This window comes from Oncorhynchus kisutch, linkage group LG18, assembly GCF_002021735.2.
Source record: "Oncorhynchus kisutch isolate 150728-3 linkage group LG18, Okis_V2, whole genome shotgun sequence".
Lineage (NCBI taxonomy): Eukaryota > Metazoa > Chordata > Actinopteri > Salmoniformes > Salmonidae > Oncorhynchus > Oncorhynchus kisutch.
In genome coordinates, this window is record NC_034191.2 from 6,845,781 (window position 1) to 6,869,096 (window position 23,316).

The window sequence follows — 23,316 nt, forward strand, 5'->3', positions numbered from 1 at the left end:
AGTAGATACTGTAACCCTCCTCTCTATATTCCTAGTAGATACTGTAACCCTCCTCTCTTCTCTATATTCCTAGTAGATACTGTAACTCTCCTCTCCTCTCTATATTCCTAGTAGATACTGTAACTCTCCTCTCCTCTCTATAGTCCTAGTAGATACTGTAACTCTCCTCTCTATATTCCTAGTAGATACTGTAACCCTCCTCTCTATATTCCTAGTAGATACTGTAACCCTCCTCTCTATAGTCCTAGTAGATACTGTAACTCTCCTCTCCTCTCTATAGTCCTAGTAGATACTGTAACTCTCCTCTCCTCTCTATATTCCCAGTAGATACTGTAACTCTCCTCTCTATATTCCTAGTAGATACTGTAACTCTCCTCTCCTCTCTATATTCCTAGTAGATACTGTAACTCTCCTCTCCTCTCTATATTCCTAGTAGATACTGTAACTCTCCTCTCCTCTCTATATTCCTAGTAGATACTGTAACTCTCCTCTCTATATTCCTAGTAGATACCGTAACTCACCTCTCCTTCTCTGCATGGTCATTGTGGAGCTGAACCTGTTTCTTCTGGACCAGGTTCTCAGCCTGGTTCTTCAGGGACTGCTCATAGTCCCGGATCTTCTCCTTCAGGGCTTTAATAGTCACCTCTAGACCAGGATGAAAGGAATATTATAAACACGATTCACCCCAGCTTGAAACGAAAAGGGGAATCAGGTGCTCATCCGAGGGACTTGAAAGTGTGTGTGAGTGAGTGAGTGAGTGAGTGAGTGTGTGTGTGAGTGAGTGAGTGTGTGAGTGTGGGAGTGAGTGAGTGTGTGAGTGTGGGAGTGAGTGAGTGTGTGAGTGTGTGAGTGAGTGAGTGAGTGAGTGTGTGTGATTGATTGAAACTCCATTCTCCCAGCTCTGACACATAATCAATAGAGTTCTCTCAGAGACCCCTTACCCTGTCCTTGCTTAGCACAACCTTAAACATTTAGGTTGCTGGGATCAATGTCCCCTGCTGAGGGTTTCTCTCTGAGTGTGTGTGTGTGTGTGTGTGTGGGGGGGGGGGGTTACACTGCGTGTTTTGGGGTTGAAATATCCCCTTTCCTTTCAGGTTGAGGGAGTAGAAGAATCAATTTCAGAATAGGAAGCTGCCACTATTGAGCTGTTCCAATTCACTCACTCTGAGCTGTTCCAATTCTCTCACTCTGAGCTGTTCCAATTCACTCACGCTGAGTCTCTCACGCTGAGCTGTTCCAATTACCTCACGCTGAGCTGTTCCAATTCCCTCACGCTGAGTCTCTCACGCTGAGCTGTTCCAATTCCCTCACTCTGAGCTGTTCCAATTCTCTCACGCTGAGCTGTTCCAATTCTCTCACGCTGAGCTGTTCCAATTCCCTTACGCTGAGTCTCTCACGCTGTGCTGTTCCAATTCCCTCACGCTGAGTCTCTCACGCTGAGCTGTTCCAATTCACTCACGCTGAGTCTCTCACGCTGAGCTGTTCCAATTCACTCACACTGAGTCTCTCACGCTGAGCTGTTCCAATTCTCTCACGCTGAGCTGTTCCAATTCACTCACGCTGAGTCTCTCACGCTGAGCTGTTCCAATTCTCTCACGCTGAGCTGTTCCAATTCACTCACGCTGAGTCTCTCACGCTGAGCTGTTCCAATTCTCTCACTCTGAGCTGTTCCAATTCACTCACTCTGAGCTGTTCCAATTCACTCATGCTGAGTCTCTCACGCTGAGCTGTTCCAATTCCCTCACGCTGAGCGAGCTGTTCCAATTCACTCAGGCTGAGTCTCTCACGCGGAGCTGTTCCAATTCCCTCACGCTGAGTCTCTCAGGCCGAGCTGTTCCAATTCACTCAGGCTGAGTCTCTCATGCTGTGCTGTTCCAATTCCCTCACGCTGAGTCTCTCACGCTGAGCTGTTCCAATTCACTCACGCTGAGCTGTTCCAATTCACTCACTCTGAGCTGTTCCAATTCACTCACTCTGAGCTGTTCCAATTCACTCACTCTGAGCTGTTCCAATTCACTCACGCTGAGTCTCTCACGCTGAGCTGTTCCAATTCCCTCACGCTGAGTCTCTCAGGCCGAGCTGTTCCAATTCACTCAGGCTGAGTCTCTCACGCTGTGCTGTTCCAATTCCCTCACGCTGAGTCTCTCACGCTGAGCTGTTCCAATTCACTCACGCTGAGTCTCTCATGCTGAGCTGTTCCAATTCACTCACACTGAGTCTCTCACGCTGAGCTGTTCCAATTCTCTCACGCTGAGCTGTTCCAATTCTCTCACTCTGAGCTGTTCCAATTCACTCACGCTGAGTCTCTCATGCTGAGCTGTTCCAATTCTCTCACTCTGAGCTGTTCCAATTCTCTCAGGCCGAGCTGTTCCAATTCACTCACTCTGAGCTGTTCCAATTCACTCACTCTGAGCTGTTCCAATTCACTCACTCTGAGCTTTTCCAAATCACTCACTCTGAGCTGTTTCAATTCAATCACGCTGAGTCTCTCACGCTGAGCTGTTCCAATTCCCTCATGCTGAGTCTCTCAGGCCGAGCTGTTCCAATTCACTCAGGCTGAGTCTCTCACGCTGAGCTGTTCCAATTCACTCACTCTGAGCTGTTCCAATTCACTCACTCTGAGCTGTTCCAATTCCCTCACTCTGAGCTGTTCCAATTCCCTCACTCTGAGCTGTTCCAATTCACTCACTCTGAGCTGTTCCAATTCACTCACTCTGAGATGTTCCAATTCACTCACTCTGAGATGTTCCAATTCACTCACTCTGAGCTGTTCCAATTCACTCACTCTGAGCTGTTCCAATTCACTCACTCTGAGATGTTCCAATTCCCCTCACTCTGAGCTGTTCCAATTCCCTCACTCTGAGCTGTTCCAATTCACTCACTCTGAGCTGTTCCAATTCACTCACTCTGAGCTGTTCCAATTCACTCACTCTGAGCTGTTCCAAAATACTCTCCTCCACATTGTTCTCTCTCTCTCCCCTCTAGACATCTCTCTCTCCCCTTCTTCCCATTCCTCTCTCTCTCTCTCTCCCCTCCTTCCCATTCCTCTCTCCCCTCTAGACATCTCTCTCTCCCCTTCTTCCAATTCCTCTATCTCTCTTTCCTCCTTCCCATTCCTCTGTCCTCTAGTCATCTCCCTCCCTCACCACCCCTCTCTATCTCCTCCATCCATCCCTCCCTCTCTCTGCCTCCCGCCATCCCTCCATCTCCCTCCCTCCCTCTCTCCATCTCTCTCCCTCCATCCGGATCCTTCAGTGTGTCCAGAGTATATATAGAGAATATTCCATGACCACTGCATGTCTGACACACCACTTTCTCTGACCAGATAAACCCTTTTCTCGCTCCATTTTATTAGTGTGTGTGTGTAACGTAGTGTGTGTAACGTAGTGTGTGTGTAACGTAGTGTGTGTGTGTGTGTGTCTCACCCTGGTTCTTGACCTCAGTAAACTCTTTGTTGTAGTCCTCTAGAGTCTCTCTGAGTTTGAGGTTCTCTGTCTCGATGTCGTGCATCCACTGGAGCTTCAGGTGTAACTGCTGACCCAACTCCAGTACAGGGACGGGGTCTGATAAAACACACACACTACGTTACACACACTCCGTTACACACTATGTTACACACACACACACACTCCGTTACACACTATGTTACACACACACACACACACACACACTCCGTTACACACACACACACACACTCCGTTACACACTATGTTACACACACACACACACTCCGTTACACACTTTGTTACACACACACACACACACTACGTTACACACTATGTTACACACACACAGACACTACGTTACACACTATGTTACACACACACACACTCCGTTACACACTATGTTACACACACACACACACTACGTTACACACTATGTTACACACACACACACACACACTACGTTACACACTATGTTACACACACACACACACACACTACGTTACACACTATGTTACACACACACACACACACACTACGTTACACACTATGTTACACACACACACACACTACGTTACACACTATGTTACACACACACACACACACACACACTACGTTACACACTATGTTACACACACACACACACTACGTTACACACTATGTTACACACACACACACACTACGTTACACACTATGTTACACACACACACACACTACGTTACACACTATGTTACACACACACACACACACACACTACGTTACACACTATGTTACACACACACACACACACACTACGTTACACACTATGTTACACACACACACACACTACGTTACACACTATGTTACACACAACACACACACTACGTTACAAACTATGTTACACACACACACACACTACGTTACACACTATGTTACACACACACACACACACTACGTTACACACTACGTTACACACACACACACACACTACGTTACACACTACGTTACACACACACACACTACGTTACACACTATGTTACACACACACACACACTACGTTACACACACACTACATTACACACACACTACATTACACATACACACACACTACGTTACACACACACTACGTTACACACACCCACACTATGTTACACACACAGAGAGAGACAGAGGGAGCTCGCTAGCGTGGGGAGGCTAGCTGAGGAGTGGCTAATTGGTCCTGCTGAGGAGAAACCGCAGAGATATACTGTACAAGGTCAGAGGTCATCTGCTTTCGGACTAAAGAGCAGGAACCCAGAATTCACCAAAGAAATCGGAAATACAGACATTGTCAAGAAACATGGTATAGAGGAGACAGACCCAGTAGTTGTCCTCTAGGTTACAGAGAGCTCGCTGGTAGTCCCATCCACCACACTACCAGGTGGGTGGTATAGAGGAGACAGACCCAGTAGTTGTCCTCTAGGTTATAGAGAGCTGGTAGTCCCATCCACCACACTACCAGGTGGGTGGTATAGAGGAAACAGACCCAGTAGTTGTCCTCTAGGTTACAGAGAGCTGGTAGTCCCATCCATCACACTACCAGGTGGGTGGTATAGAGGAGACAGACCCACTGGTTGCCCTCTAGGTTACAGAGAGCTGGTAGTCCCATCCACCACACTACCAGGTGGGTGGTATAGAGGAGACAGACCCACTGGTTGTCCTCTAGGTTACAGAGAGCTGGTAGTCCCATCCACCACACTACCAGGTGGGTGGTATAGAGGAGACAGACCCAGTAGTTGTCCTCTAGGTTACAGAGAGCTGGTAGTCCCATCCATCACACTACCAGGTGGGTGGTATAGAGGAGACAGACCCACTGGTTGCCCTCTAGGTTACAGAGAGCTGGTAGTCCCATCCACCACACTACCAGGTGGGTGGTATAGAGGAGACAGACCCACTGGTTGTCCTCTAGGTTACAGAGAGCTGGTAGTCCCATCCACCACACTACCAGGTGGGTGGTATAGAGGAGACAGACCCAGTAGTTGTCCTCTAGGTTACAGAGAGCTGGTAGTCCCATCCACCACACTACCAGGTGGGTGGTATAGAGGAGACAGACCCAGTAGTTGTCCTCTAGGTTATAGAGAGCTGGTAGTCCCATCCACCACACTACCAGGTGGGAGGTATAGAGGAGACAGACCCAGTAGTTGTCCTCTAGGTTACAGAGAGCTGGTAGTCCCATCCACCACACTACCAGGTGGGTGGTACAGAGGAGACAGACCCAGTAGTTGTCCTCTAGGTTATAGAGAGCTGGTAGTCCCATCCACCACACTACCAGGTGGGTGGTACAGAGGAGACAGACCCAGTAGTTGTCCTCTAGGTTACATAGAGCTGGTAGTCCCATCCACCACACTACCAGGTGGGTGGTACAGAGGAGACAGACCCAGTAGTTGTCCTCTAGGTTACAGAGAGTTGGTAGTCCCATCCACCACACTACCAGGTGGGTGGTATAGAGGAGACAGACCCAGTAGTTGTCCTCTAGGTTACAGAGAGCTGGTAGTTCCATCCACCACACTACCAGGTGGGTGGTATAGAGGAGACAGACCCAGTAGTTGTCCTCTAGGTTATAGAGAGCTGGTAGTCCCATCCACCACACTACCAGGTGGGTGGTATAGAGGAGACAGACCCAGTAGTTGTCCTCAGGTTACAGAGAGCTGGTAGTCCCATCCACCACACTACCAGGTGGGTGGTATAGAGGAGACAGACCCAGTAGTTGTCCTCTAGGTTACAGAGAGCTGGTAGTCCCATCCACCACACTACCAGGTGGGTGGTATAGAGGAGACAGACCCAGTAGTTGTCCTCTAGGTTACAGAGAGCTGGTAGTCCCATCCACCACACTACCAGGTGGGTGGTATAGAGGAGACAGACCCACTGGTTGCCCTCTAGGTTACAGAGAGCTGGTAGTCCCATCCACCACACTACCAGGTGGGTGGTATAGAGGAGACAGACCCAGTAGTTGTCCTCTAGGTTACAGAGAGCTGGTAGTCCCATCCACCACACTACCAGGTGGGTGGTATAAAGGAGACAGACCCAGTAGTTGTCCTCTAGGTTACAGAGAGCTGGTAGTCCCATCCACCACACTACCAGGTGGGTGGTATAGAGGAGACAGACCCAGTAGTTGTCCTCTAGGTTATAGAGAGCTGGTAGTCCCATCCACCACACTACCAGGTGGGAGGTATAGAGGAGACAGACCCAGTAGTTGTCCTCTAGGTTACAGAGAGCTGGTAGTCCCATCCACCACACTACCAGGTGGGTGGTATAGAGGAGACAGACCCAGTAGTTGTCCTCTAGGTGACAGAGAGCTGGTAGTCCCATCCACCACACTACCAGGTGGGTGGTATAGAGGAGACAGACCCACTGGTTGCCCTCTAGGTTACAGAGAGCTGGTAGTCCCATCCACCACACTACCAGGTGGGTGGTATAGAGGAGACAGACCCAGTAGTTGTCCTCTAGGTTACAGAGAGCTGGTAGTCCCATCCACCACACTACCAGGTGGGTGGTATAGAGGAGACAGACCCACTGGTTGTCCTCTAGGTTATAGAGAGCTGGTAGTCCCATCCACCACACTACCAGGTGGGTGGTATAGAGGAGACAGACCCAGTAGTTGTCCTCTAGGTTACAGAGAGCTGGTAGTCCCATCCACCACACTACCAGGTGGGTGGTATAGAGGAGACAGACCCACTGGTTGTCCTCTAGGTTACAGAGAGCTGGTAGTCCCATCCACCACACTACCAGGTGGGTGGTATAGAGGAGACAGACCCAGTAGTTGTCCTCTAGGTTACAGAGAGCTGGTAGTCCCATCCACCACACTACCAGGTGGGTGGTATAGAGGAGACAGACCCACTGGTTGTCCTCTAGGTTACAGAGAGCTGGTAGTCCCATCCACCACACTACCAGGTGGGTGGTATAGAGGAGACAGACCCAGTAGTTGTCCTCTAGGTTACAGAGAGCTGGTAGTCCCATCCACCACACTACCAGGTGGGTGGTATAGAGGAGACAGACCCAGTAGTTGTCCTCTAGGTTATAGAGAGCTGGTAGTCCCATCCACCACACTACCAGGTGGGTGGTATAGAGGAGACAGACCCAGTAGTTGTCCTCTAGGTTATAGAGAGCTGGTAGTCCCATCCACCACACTACCAGGTGGGTGGTATAGAGGAGACAGACCCAGTAGTTGTCCTCTAGGTTATAGAGAGCTGGTAGTCCCATCCACCACACTACCAGGTGGGTGGTATAGAGGAGACAGACCCAGTAGTTGTCCTCTAGGTTATAGAGATCTGGTAGTCCCATCCACCACACTACCAGGTGGGTGGTACAGAGGATACAGACCCAGTAGTTGTCCTCTAGGTTACAGAGAGCTGGTAGTCCCATCCACCACACTACCAGGTGGGTGGTATAGAGGAGACAGACCCAGTAGTTGTCCTCTAGGTTACAGAGAGCTGGTAGTTCCATCCACCACACTACCAGGTGGGTGGTATAGAGGAGACAGACCCAGTAGTTGTCCTCTAGGTTATAGAGAGCTGGTAGTCCCATCCACCACACTACCAGGTGGGTGGTATAGAGGAGACAGACCCAGTAGTTGTCCTCTAGGTTACAGAGAGCTGGTAGTCCCATCCACCACACTACCAGGTGGGTGGTATAGAGGAGACAGACCCAGTAGTTGTCCTCCAGGTTACAGAGAGCTGGTAGTCCCATCCACCACACTACCAGGTGGGTGGTATAGAGGAGACAGACCCAGTAGTTGTCTGGGTATGCTAATATATAGAACAGACCTAACTCACTCCATTAAATTAGTCAAAAGATAAATATTTTACAAAATAAATGAGACAATAATTTGAATGGAGAAAGATGTCCTTGTGTGCTACTTAAACTCATCAAAAAAAAAGAAACGTCCTCTCACTGTCATCAAACTTAACATGTGTAAATATTTCTATGAACATAACAAGACTAATCGAAAATCAAATCAAGAGTCGGCTTTCTATTCCGCAACAAAGCCTCCTTCACTCACGCCGCCAAACCTACCCTCGTAAAACTGACTATCCTACCGATCCTCGACTTCGGCGATGTCATCTACAAAATTGCTTCCAACACTCTACTCAGCAAACTGGATGCAGTTTATCACAGTGCCATCCGTTTCGTCACTAAAGCACCTTATACCACCCACCACTGCGACTTGTATGCTCTAGTCGGCTGGCCCTTGCTACATATTCGTCGCCAGACCCACTGGCTCCAGGTCATCTACAAGTCCATGCTAGGTAAAACTCCGCCTTATCTCAGTTCACTGGTCATGATGGCAACACCCATCCGTAGCACGCGCTCCAGCAGGTGTATCTCACTGATCATCCCTAAAGCCAACACCTCATTTGGCCGCCTTTCGTTCCAGTTCTCTGCTGCCTGTGACTGGAACGAATTGCAAAAATCGCTGAAGTTGGAGACTTTTATCTCCCTCACCAACTTCAAACATCAGCTATCTGAGCAGCTAACCGATCGCTGCAGCTGTACATAGTCCATCGGTAAATAGCCCACCCATTTTTACCTACCTCATCCCCATACTGTTTTTATTTATTTACTTTTCTGCTCTTTTGCACACCAATATCTCTACCTGTACATGACCATCTGATCATTTATCACTCCAGTGTTAATCTGCAAAATTGTAATTATTTGCCTACCTCCTCATGCCTTTTGCACACAATGTATATAGACTCCCCTTTGTTTTCTACTGTGTTATTGACTTGTTAATTGTTTACTCCATGTGTAACTCTGTGTTGTCTGTTCACACTGCTATGCTTTATCTTGGCCAGGTCGCAGTTGCAAATGAGAACTTGTTCTCAACTGGCCTACCTGGTTAAATAAAGGTGTTCTCAACTGGCCTACCTGGTTAAATAAAGGTGTTCTCAACTAGCCTACCTGGTTAAATAAAGGTGAAATAAAAAAAATAAAAAATAAAAAAGATTCAACAACTGAGACAAACTGAACAAGTTCCACATAAATGGAATAATGTGTCCCTGAACAAAGGGGGGGTTCACCTGTCTGTCCTGTCTCCCTGTAGTGCTGTCTTAGGCGTCTCACAGTACAGACATTGACATTTATTGCCCTGGCCACATCTGCAGTCCTCATGCCTCCTTGCAGCATGCCTAAGGGACGTTCACGCAGTTGAGCAGGGACCCTGGGCATCTTTCTTTTGGTGTTTTTCAGAGTCAGTAGAAAGGCCTCTTTTAGTGTCCTAAGTTTTCATAACTGTGACCTTAATTGCCTACCATCTGTAAGCTGTTAGTGTCTTAACGACCGTTCCACAGGTGCATGTTCATTAATTGTTTATGGTTCATTGAACAAGCATGGGAAACAGTGTTTAAACCCTTTACACTGAAGATCTGGGAAGTTATTTGGATTTTAATGAATTATCTTTGAGAGACAGGGTCCTGAAAAAGGGGTGTTTCTTTTTTTGCTGAGTTTATATCCCCCCTCTAGAATCCTCATACTTTAATGAAGACAGCCTCTCCATCCTAGAGGGGGAGATCAATCATTTCTAGACTCAGGAAGTACTAGTCTGTGGCGACTTAAATGCCAGAACTGGACAAGAACCCGACTCTCTCAGCACACAAGGGGACAAACACCTGCCTGGAGGTGACAGCATTCCCTCCCCAATATGCCCCCGTAGACACAACTACAACAAAAATGGGTGACAACACCTGCAGCTCTGTCGCACGCTGGGTCTGTACATGGTCAATGGTCGGCTTCGAGGTGACCAATAAGGTAGGTATACTTTAATCACTGACCTCAACCCTGAGTCTCTCAGAGAGAGAGAAAGAGAGAGAGAGACATGGTCAATGGTAGGCTTCGAGGTGACCAATAAGGTAGGTATACTTTAATCACTGACCTCAACCCTGAGTCTCTCAGAGAGAGAGAGAGAGAGAGACATGGTCAATGGTAGGCTTCGAGGTGACCAATAAGGTAGGTATACTTTAATCACTGACCTCAACCCTGAGTCTATCAGAGAGAGAGAGAGAGAGAGAGAGAGAGACATGGTCAATGGTAGGCTTCGAGGTGACCAATAAGGTAGGTAATACTTTAATCACTGACCTCAACCCTGAGTCTCTCAGAGAGAGAGAGAGAGAGAGACATGGTCAATGGTAGGCTTCGAGGTGACCAATAAGGTAGGTATACTTTAATCACTGACCTCAACCCTGAGTCTATCAGAGAGAGAGAGAGAGAGAGAGACATGGTCAATGGTAGGCTTCGAGGTGACCAATAAGGTAGGTAATACTTTAATCACTGACCTCAACCCTGAGTCTCTCAGAGAGAGAGAGAGAGAGAGAGAGACATGGTCAATGGTAGGCTTCGAGGTGACCAATAAGGTAGGTATACTTTAATCACTGACCTCAACCCTGAGTCTATCAGAGAGAGAGAGAGAGAGAGACATGGTCAATGGTAGGCTTCGAGGTGACCAATAAGGTAGGTATACTTACAGCTCATCCCTTGGCAACAGTACTGGAGAATACTTGAATCACTGACCTCAACCCCGAGTCTCTCAGAACGTTCACACTGACACCCCTATCAGATCACAGCAAAATCACAGTCTACCTGAACAGAGCAATACTCAATCATGAGGCATCAAAGCCAAACAAACTGCATACTATTAATTAAGACATGGTATAGATGGAAGGAAAGTAGCCCAAATTTAAATAAATAACATAATTAGTTAAATAAAGTCCACCTGTGTGCAATCTAAGTGTCACATGATTTGTCACATGATCTCAGTATATACACACCTATTCTGAAAGGCCCCAGAGTCTGCAACACCACTAAGCAAGGGGCACCATGAAGACCAATGTGCTCTCCAAACAGGTCAGGGACAAAGTTGTGGAGAAGTAAAGTTCAGGGTTGGGTTATAAAAAAATATCCAAAACTTTGAACATCCCACGGAGCACCATTAAATCATTATTAAAAAATGGAAAGAATATGGCACCACAACAAACCTGCCAAGAGAGGGCCGCCCACCAAAACTCACGGACCAGGCAAGGAGGGCATTAATCAGAGAGGCAACAAAGAGACCAAAGATAACCCTGAAGGAGCAGCAAAGCTCCACAGCAGAGATGGGAGTATCTGTCCGTAGGACCACTTTAAGTCATACGCTCCACAGAGCTTGGCTTTACGGAAGAGTGGCCAGAAAAAGCCATTATTTAAAGAGAAAAATAAGCAATCACGTTCAGTGTTCAGTGTTCGCCAAACGGCATGTGGGAGACTCCCCAAACATATGGAAGAAGGTACTCTGGTCAGATGAGACTAAAATCGAGCTTTTTGGCCATTAAGGAAAACGCTATGTCTGGCACAAACCCAATACCTCTCATCACCCCGAGAAAGCATCCCCACAGTGAAACATGGTGGTGGCAGCATCAAGCTGTGGGGATGTTTTTCATCGTCAGGGACTGGGAAACTGGTCAGAATTGGAGGAATGATGGATGGTGCTAAATACAGGGAAATTCTTGAGGGAAACTGCTTCAGTTTTGAGACTGGGACGGAGGTTCACCTTCCAGCAAGACAATGACCCTAAGGATACTGCTAAAGCAACACTTGAGGGGTTTAAGGGGAAATATTAAAAAGTCTTGGAATGGCCTAGTCAAAGCCCAGACCTCGATCCAATTGAGAATCTGTGGTATGACTTAAAGATTACTGTACACCAGCGGAACCCATCCAACTTGAAGGAGCTGGAGCAGTTTTGCCTTGAAGAATGGGCAAACATCCCAGTGGCTACATGTACCAAGCTTATAGAGACATACCCCAAGAGACTTGCAGCTGTAATTGCTGCAAAAGGTGGCTCTACAAAGTATTGACTTGGGGGGGGTGAATAGTTATGCACCCTCAGTTCTGTTTTTATTGTCTTATTTCACAAGAAAAAATATTTAGCATCTTCAAAGTGGTAGGCAAGTTGTGTAAATCAAATGATTACAAACCCCTCAAAAAAAATCTATTTTAATTCCAGGTTGTAAGGCAACAAAATAGAAAAATGCCAAGGAGGGTGAATACTTTCGCAAGCCATTATAGATCTACACTATGGTTATATAGATCTATACTATGGTTATATAGATCTATACTATGGTTATATAGATCTACACTGTGGTTATATAGATCTATACTATGGTTATATATATCTATACTATAGTTATATAGATCTACACTATGGTTATATAGATCTATACTATGGTTATATAGATCTATACTATGGTTATAGAGATCTACACTATGGTTATATAGATCTATACTATGGTTATATAGATCTATACTATGGTTATATAGATCTACACTGTGGTTATATAGATCTATACTATGGTTATATATATCTATACTATGGTTATATAGATCTACACTATGGTTATATAGATCTACACTATGGTTATATAGATCTACACTATGGTTATATAGATCTATACTATGGTTATATAGATCTATACTATGGTTATATAGATCTACACTGTGGTTATATAGATCTATACTATGGTTATATAGATCTATACTATGGTTATATAGATCTACACTATGGTTATATAGATCTACACTATGGTTATATAGATCTACACTATGGTTATATAGATCTACACTGTGGTTATATTGATCTACACTGTGGTTATATTGATCTACACTGTGGTTATATAGATATACACTATGGTTATATAGATATACACTGTGGTTATATAGATCTACACTGTGGTTATATAGATCTACACTGTGGTTATATAGATCTACACTATGGTTATATAGATCTACACTATGGTTATATAGATCTACATTACAGTTATATAGATCTACACTATGGTTATATAGATCTACACTCTGGTTATATAGATCTACACTCTGGTTATATACAGTGGGGCATTTAGTCAGCCACCAATTGTGCAAGTTCTCCCACTTAAAAAGATGAGAGAGGCCTGTAATTTTCATTATAGGTACACTTCAACTATGACAGACAAAATTATATATATTTTTTCCAGAAAATCACATTGTAGGATTTGTTATGAATTGATTTGCAAATTATGGTGGAAGTTAAGTATGGTGGGAGGAAGTAACACGGCTCAATCTCTACAGTTTAAACTGGTGGTGGATCTATTCATGTCTTACCTGGGACATCTATCTCCTCTCCTCTCTTACCTGGGACATCTATCTCCTCTCCCCTCTTACCTGGGACATCTATCTCCCCTCCTCTCTTACCTGGGACATCTATCTCCTCTCCTCTCTTACCTGGGACATCTATCTCCTCTCCTCTCTTACCTGGGACATCTATCTCCTCTCCTCTCTTACCTGGGACATCTATCTCCTCTCCTCTCTTACCTGGGACATCTATCTCCTCTCCTCTCTTACCTGGGACATCTATCTCCTCTCCTCTCTTACCTGGGACATCTATCTCCTCTCCTCTCTTACCTGGGACATCTATCTCCTCTCCTCTCTTACCTGGGACATCTATCTCCTCTCCTCTCTTACCTGGGACATCTATCTCCTCTCCTCTCTTACCTGGGACATCTATCTCCTCTCCTCTCTTACCTGGGACATCTATCTCCTCTCCTCTCTTACCTGGGACATCTATCTCCTCTCCTCTCTTACCTGGGACATCTATCTCCTCTCCTCTCTTACCTGGGGCATCTATCTCCTCTCCTCTCTTACCTGGGACATCTATCTCCTCTCCTCTCTTACCTGGGACATCTATCTCCTCTCCTCTCTTACCTGGGACATCTATCTCCTCTCCTCTCTTACCTGGGACATCTATCTCCTCTCCTCTCTTACCTGGGACATCTATCTCCTCTCCTCTCTTATCTGGGACATCTATCTCCTCTCCTCTCTTACCTGGGACATCTATCTCATCTCCTCTCCTCTCTTACCTGGGACATCTATCTCATCTCCTCTCCTCTCTTACCTGGGACATCTATCTCCTCTCCTCTCTTACCTGGGACATCTATCTCCTCTCCTCTCTTACCTGGGACATCTATCTCCTCTCCTCTCTTACCTGGGACATCTATCTCCTCTCCTCTCTTACCTGGGGCATCTATCTCCTCTCCTCTCTTACCTGGGACATCTATCTCCTCTCCTCTCTTACCTGGGACATCTATCTCCTCTCCTCTCTTACCTGGGACATCTATCTCCTCTCCTCTCTTACCTGGGACATCTATCTCCTCTCCTCTCTTACCTGGGACATCTATCTCCTCTCCTCTCTTACCTGGGACATCTATCTCCTCTCCTCTCTTATCTGGGACATCTATCTCCTCTCCTCTCTTACCTGGGACATCTATCTCATCTCCTCTCCTCTCTTACCTGGGACATCTATCTCATCTCCTCTCCTCTCTTACCTGGGACATCTATCTCATCTCCTCTCCTCTCTTACCTGGGACATCTATCTCATCTCCTCTCCTCTCTTACCTGGGACATCTATCTCCTCTCCTCTCTTACCTGGGACATCTATCTCCTCTCTTACCTGGGACATCTATCTCCTCTCTTACCTGGGACATCTATCTCATCTATCTCCTCTCTTACCTGGGACATCTATCTCCTCTCTTACCTGGGACATCTATCTCATCTCCTCTCCTCTCTTACCTGGGACATCTATCTCCTCTCTTACCTGTGACATCTATCTCATCTCCTCTCCTCTCTTACCTGGGACATCTATCTCCTCTCTTACCTGGGACATCTATCTCATCTCCTCTCCTCTCTTACCTGGGACATCTATCTCCTCTCCTCTCTTACCTGGGACATCTATCTCATCTCCTCTCCTCTCTTACCTGGGACATCTATCTCCTCTCCTCTCTTACCTGGGACATCTATCTCATCTCCTCTCCTCTCTTACCTGGGACATCTATCTCCTCTCCTCTCTTACCTGGGACATCTATTAATGTCTTGTAGACGTTCAAGAAGGAACCTTCTGCTTCTTTACTTCTTTTGCTCAAGGCATCGATCTGAAAGGAGGAGAGGAATACTTCAGTAAAAACAGACCGTGTTATTGGCTGTCAGAGTGTCTGTGTTTTCTGTGTACCTTGTGTGTGTAAACGCTGATCTCTAATAACGAGTGGTAGTTCTGCTAAACCATTCCACACACACTATGTTCTGTTTAGCTGTTTCCTCCGATGAAGGAAGTCTTTCTGCTGTTGACCATTTCAGTGCCGGGTAAATACCGTACTGACATCAGTTAACAGCTTCCCACAGACACACACACAGCTGGCTTAGGGTTGATAGACACAGACGTGTATTCAGGGCTCGCCCAGGGAGATACGTTGCAGAAATGCAGCCATTAACGTAAGAATCATGACACGAATGTCATCAGTGACATTTTATTTATTTATTTATTTATTTTACCTTTATTAACCAGGCAAGTCAGTTAAGAACACATTCTTATTTTCAATGACGGCCTGGGAACAGTGGGTTAACTGCCTGTTCAGGGGCAGAACGACAGATTTGTACCATGTCAGCTCGGGGGTTTGAACTCGCAACCTTCCGGTTACTAGTCCAACGCTCTAACCACTAGGCTACGCTGCCGCCCCATTACTGAAATGGGTGACATTAAGTCAAGCCCCACCCCTCCCCAGCACATATACTAAGCCCCAGCCCTCCCCAGCACATATACTAAGCCCCTCCCCAGCACATATACTAAGCCCCACCCCTCCCAGCACTTATACTAAGCCCCACCCCTCCCCAGCACATATACTAAGCCCCAGCCCCACCCCTCCCCAGCACTTATACTAAGCCCCACCCCTCCCCAGCACATATACTAAGCCCCACCCCTCCCCAGCACATATACTAAGCCCCACCCCTCCCCAGCACATATACTAAGCCCCACCCCTCCCCAGCACATATACTAAGTCCCACCCCTCCCCAGCACATATACTAAGCCCCTCCCCCACACATATACTAAGCCCCTCCCCTCTCCAGCACATATACTAAGCCCCTCCCCAGCACATATACTAAGCCCCTCCCCCGCACATATACTAAGTCCCACCCCTCCCCAGCACATATACTAAGCCCCTCCCCCGCACATATACTAAGCCCCTCCCCAGCACATACTAAGCCCCTCCCCAGCAAATATACTGAGCCCCACCCCTCCCCAGCACATATACTAAGCCCCTCCCCAGCACATATACTAAGCCCCACCCCTCCCCAGCACATATACTAAGCCCCACCCCTCCCCAGCACATATACTAAGTCCCACCCCTCCCCAGCACATATACTAAGCCCCTCCCCCACACATATACTAAGCCCCTCCCCTCTCCAGCACATATACTAAGCCCCTCCCCAGCACATATACCTAAGCCCCTCCCCCGCACATATACTAAGTCCCACCCCTCCCCAGCACATATACTAAGCCCCTCCCCCGCACATATACTAAGCCCCTCCCCAGCACATACTAAGCCCCTCCCCAGCAAATATACTGAGCCCCACCCCTCCCCAGCACATATACTAAGCCCCTCCCCAGCACATATACTAAGCCCCACCCCTCCCCAGCACATATACTAAGCCCCTCCCCAGCACATATACTAAGCCCCACCCCAGCACATATACTAAGCCCCACCCCTCCCCAGCACATATACTAAGCCCCTCCCCAGTACATATACTAAGCCCCACCCCTCCCCAGCACATATACTAAGCCCCACCTCTCCCCAGCACATATACTAAGCCCCTCCCCCGCACATATACTAAGCCCCTCCCCACACATATACTAAGCCCTCCCCCGCACATATACTAAGCCCCTCCCCCACACATATACTAAGCCCTCCCCAGCACATATACTAAGCCCCTCCCCAGCACATATACTAAGCCCCTCCCCAGCACATATACTAAGCCCCTCCCCAGCACATATACTAAGCCCCTCCCCCGCACATATAGTAAGCCCCTCCCCAGCACATATACTAAGCCCCTCCCCAGCACATATACTAAGCCCCTCCCCAGCACATATACTAAGCCCCACCCCTCCCCAGCACATATACTAAGCCCCTCCCCAGCACATATACTAAGCCCCACCCCTCCCCAGCACATATACTAAGCCCCTCCCCAGCACATATACTAAGCCCCACCCCAGCATATATACTAAGCCCCACCCCTCCCCAGCACATATATCTCTCTCCATAACACTGTCTCTCTCTCTCTCTCTCTCCAAAACACTGTCTCTCTCTCTCTCTCTCTCTCTCTCTCTCTCTCCATAACACTGTCTCTCTCTCTCTCTCTCTCCATAACACTGTCTCTCTCTCTCTCTCTCCATAACACTGTCTCTCTCTCTCTCCATAACACTGTCTCTCTCTCTCTCTCTCTCTCTCCATAACACTGTCTCTCTCTCTCTCTCTCTCTCCATAACACTGTCTCTCTCTCTCTCTCTCCATAACACTGCTCTCTCTCTCTCTCCATAACACTGTCTCTCTCTCTCTCTCTCTCATAACACTGTCTCTCTCTCTCTCTCTCTCTCTCCATAACACTGTCTCTCTCTCTCCATAACACTGTCTCTCTCTCTCCTCTCTCTCTCTCTCTCTCTCTCTCTCTCTCTCTCTCTCCATAACACTGTCTCTCTCTCTCTCTCTCCATAACACTGTCTCTCTCTCTCTCTCTCTCTCTCTCTCCATAACACTGTCTCTCTCTCTCTCTCCATAACACTGTCTCTCTCTCTCTCCATAACACTGTCTCTCTATCTCTCCATAACACTGTCTCTCTCTCTCTCAATAACTGTCTCATTAAATAAGCAGTATACAGCTTCTCCTTCCAAGCCCTCAGAACTTTTATTGAGAAAGAACAAATAAGAATATTATACTATAAAGTCCTCATTCCTCATATTATCAGCCAAGTGGCTGCTAGAAGTGATTCCATGCCAATGTAAACATGGCAATACAGCCTCTCTGCTCCTATGGCAACAAAATAAAGCTCCCCAAATGGTATTTATACAGCTGCTTTTGGTTGCCGCAAAACATCTGTCGCTGAGCGGGCTGATGCCATCTCTCTCCACCTCCCCAATGCACAGCGAGATGTGAGCCCGAGCCTATTCAGGGTTGGTCTGTCCTTGCCACCACTGACAATGCTGCCCTAGACTAGAATACAGGTCTGAGTATCTACTGTTGCCCTAGACTAGAATACAGGTCTGAGTATCTACTGTTGCCCTAGCCTTGAATACAGGTCTGAGTACCTACTGTTGCCCTAGCCTTGAATACAGGTCTGAGTACCTCCTGTTGCCCTAGCCTTGAACACAGGTCTGAGTACCTCCTGTTGCCCTAGCCTTGAATACAGGTCTGAGTACCTCCTGTTGCCCTAGCCTTGAACACAGGTCTGAGTACCTACTGTTGCCCTAGCCTTGAATACAGGTCTGAGTACCTACCTACTGACATAGCCCTGATATCACTAGAATACAGGTCTGGGAATCTACAGCTGCCCTACACCCCGCAGGGTCATACACAGGTTCAATACACCTCTCAATCCACCTCTCACCTCTTACAAACGGGTTCAATACACACGTCAGGGTTAAAAAACGGATTCAATACACACCCTAGTATTATAAAACGGGCTAGACCAGAACCACAAGTCCACCCAGACAGACTCCTCCAGTATATTTGTGCTAGTCTCAACCACAAACCACTCAAAAATAGTACAGAGACTATTAGCATATTACCTCACACAGACAGAGATAATGAACTACCCTCAACTGAAAGTCAGTCTATTCGTGCCTCCGGAAAGTATTCAAACTCCTTGACTTTTTACACATTTTGTTACATTACAGACTTATTCTAAAATATATATTTTTTTCCCCCCTCTCATCATTCTGCACACAATACCCCATAATGACATCACAATACCACATAATGACATCACAATACCCCATAATGACATCACAATACCACATAATGACATCACAATACCACATAATGACATCACAATACCCCATAATGACATCACAATACCCCATAATGACATCACAATACCCCATAATGACATCACAATACCACATAATGACATCACAATACCCCATAATGACAAAGCAAAAACAGATTGACATTTTTGCAAATGCAAAAAAAAGAAAAAAGGGAACTATCACATTTACATAAGTTTTCAGACCCTTTACTCCATACTTTGTTGAAGCAGCTTTGGCAGCGATTACAGCCTCAAGTCTTCTTGGGTATGATGTTACAAGCTACACCTGTATTTGGGGAGTTTCTCCCATTCTTCTCTGCAGATCTTCTCAAGCTCTGTCAGGTTGGATGGGTAGTGTCGCTGCACAGATAATCTCAGGTCTCTCCAGAGATGTTTGATCAGGTTCAAGTCTGGGCTTTGGCTGGGCCACTCAAGGACATTCAGAGACTTGTCCCGAAGCCACTCCTGAGTTGTTTTGGCTGTATGCTAAGGGTTGTTGTACTGTTGGAAGGTGAACCTTCGCCCCAGTCTGAGGTCCTGAACACTCTGGAGCAGGTTTTCATCAAGGAACTCTCTGTACTTTGCTCCGTTCATCTTTCACTCAATCCTGACTAGTCTCCCAGTCCCTGCAGCTGAAAAACATCCCCACAGCATGATGCTGCCACCACCATGCTTCACCGTAGGGATGGTGCCAGGTTTCCTCCAGATGTGACGCTTGGCATTCAGGCCAAAGAGTTCAATCTTGGTTTCATCAGACCAGAGAATCTGGTTTCTCATGGTGTTGAGTCCTTTAGGTGTCTTTTGTCAAACTCCAAGCGGGCTGTCATGTGCCTTTTATTGAGGAGTGGCTTCCGTCTGGCCACTCAACCATAAAGGTCTGATTGGTGGAGTGCTGCAGAGATGGTTGTCCTTCTCCAAGCGGGCTGTCATGTGGCTTCGGTCTGGCCACTCTAAAGAGGAACTCTGGAGCTCTGTCAGAGTGACCTTCTCCCCGATTGCTCAGTTTGGGGCGGCCAGCTCTAGGAAGAGTCTTGGTGGTTCCAAACTTCTTTAATTTAAGAATGATGGAGGCCACTGTGTTCTTGGGGACCTTCAATGCTGCAGAAATATTTTGGTATATTTTGTGTGTAGATCGATTGAATAAAGAAAATCCTCATTAATTTTGTCTGGGATCTTTTATTTCAGCTCATGAAAACACTTTACATGTTGCGTTTATATTTTGTTCAGTGTAGATTACATGGTTGATGTAGGATTACAACGCCACAGACAGGGTTCATCAACAACAGGGACATAGATCCCTGGATAACAGGTCCCGGCAGGGTAAAACACTAGGAATTACAACAGAACATTAATTACACTGTTAGATCCCTAGATAACAGGTCCCGCAGGGTAAAACAATGGAATTACAACAGCACATTAATTACACTGTTAGATCACTAGATAACAGGTCCCGGCAGGGTAAAACACTAGGAATTACAACAGCACATTAATTACACTGTTAGATCACTAGATAACAGGTCCCGGCAGGGTAAAACAATGGAATTACAACAGCACATTAATTACACTGTTAGATCACTAGATAACAGGTCCCGGCAGGGTAAAACAATGGAATTACAACAGCACATTAATTACACTGTTAGATCACTAGATAACAGGTCCCGGCAGGGTAAAACAATGGAATTACAACAGCACATTAATTACACTGTTAGATCACTAGATAACAGGTCCCGGCAGGGTAAAACACTAGGAATTACAACAGCACATTAATTACACTGTTAGATCACTAGATAACAGGTCCCGGGAGGGTAAAACAATGGAATTACAACAGCACATTAATTACACTGTTAGATCCCTAGATAACAGGTCCCGGGAGGGGTAAACACTAGGAATTACAACAGGCACATTAATTACACTGTTAGATCCCTAGATAACAGGTCCCGGGAGGGTAAAACACTAGGAATTACAACAGCACATTAATTACACTGTTAGATCACTAGATAACAGGTCCCGGCAGGGTAAAACACTAGGAATTACAACAGCACATTAATTACACTGTTAGATCCCTAGATAACAGGTCCCGGGAGGGTAAAACACTAGGAATTACAACAGCACATTAATTACACTGTTAGATCACTAGATAACAGGTCCCGGGAGGGTAAAACACTAGGAATTACAACAGCACATTAATTACACTGTTAGATCACTAGATAACAGGTCCCGGGAGGGTAAAACACTAGGAATTACAACAGCACATTAATTACACTGTTAGATCACTAGATAACAGGTCCCGGGAGGGTAAAACACTAGGAATTACAACAGCACATTAATTACACTGTTAGATCACTAGATAACAGGTCCCGGGAGGGTAAAACACTAGGAATTACAACAGCACATTAATTACACTGTTAGATCCCTAGATAACAGGTCCCGGCAGGGTAAAACACTAGGAATTACAACAGCACATTAATTACCACTGTTAGATCCCTGGATAACAGGTCCCGGGAGGGTAAAACACTAGGAATTACAACAGCACATTAATTACACTGTTAGATCACTAGATAACAGGTCCCGGGAGGGTAAAACACTAGGAATTACAACAGCACATTAATTACACTGTTAGATCACTAGATAACAGGTCCCGGGAGGGTAAAACACTAGGAATTACAACAGCACATTAATTACACTGTTAGATCACTAGATAACAGGTCCCGGCAGGGTAAAACACTAGGAATTACAACAGCACATTAATTACACTGTTAGATCCCTAGATAACAGGTCCCGGCAGGGTAAAACACTAGGAATTACAACAGCACATTAATTACACTGTTAGATCCCTAGATAACAGGTCCCGGCAGGGTAAAACACTAGGAATTACAACAGCACATTAATTACACTGTTAGATCACTAGATAACAGGTCCCGGCAGGGTAAAACAATGGAATTACAACAGCACATTAATTACACTGTTAGATCACTAGATAACAGGTCCCGGCAGGGTAAAACAATGGAATTACAACAGCACATTAATTACACTGTTAGATCACTAGATAACAGGTCCCGGCAGGGTAAAACACTAGGAATTACAACAGCACATTAATTACACTGTTAGATCACTAGATAACAGGTCCCGGGAGGGTAAAACAATGGAATTACAACAGCACATTAATTACACTGTTAGATCCCTAGATAACAGGTCCCGGGAGGGTAAAACACTAGGAATTACAACAGCACATTAATTACACTGTTAGATCCCTAGATAACAGGTCCCGGGAGGGTAAAACACTAGGAATTACAACAGCACATTAATTACACTGTTAGATCACTAGATAACAGGTCCCGGCAGGGTAAAACACTAGGAATTACAACAGCACATTAATTACACTGTTAGATCCCTAGATAACAGGTCCCGGGAGGGTAAAACACTAGGAATTACAACAGCACATTAATTACAACTGTTAGATCACTAGATAACAGGTCCCGGGAGGGTAAAACACTAGGAATTACAACAGCACATTAATTACACTGTTAGATCACTAGATAACAGGTCCCGGGAGGGTAAAACACTAGGAATTACAACAGCACATTAATTACACTGTTAGATCACTAGATAACAGGTCCCGGGAGGGTAAAACACTAGGAATTACAACAGCACATTAATTACACTGTTAGATCACTAGATAACAGGTCCCGGGAGGGTAAAACACTAGGAATTACAACAGCACATTAATTACACTGTTAGATCCCTAGATAACAGGTCCCGGCAGGGTAAAACACTAGGAATTACAACAGCACATTAATTACACTGTTAGATCCCTGGATAACAGGTCCCGGGAGGGTAAAACACTAGGAATTACAACAGCACATTAATTACACTGTTAGATCACTAGATAACAGGTCCCGGGAGGGTAAAACACTAGGAATTACAACAGCACATTAATTACACTGTTAGATCACTAGATAACAGGTCCCGGGAGGGTAAAACACTAGGAATTACAACAGCACATTAA

General features: G+C 46.1%; 1 pseudogene; it reads right to left on the bottom strand.

Moving 5' to 3' along the window:
• The window catches only part of LOC109909509 (homeobox protein cut-like 1), a 122,523-nt pseudogene that overhangs the window by 53,757 nt on the left and 45,450 nt on the right, over positions 1–23,316 (bottom strand).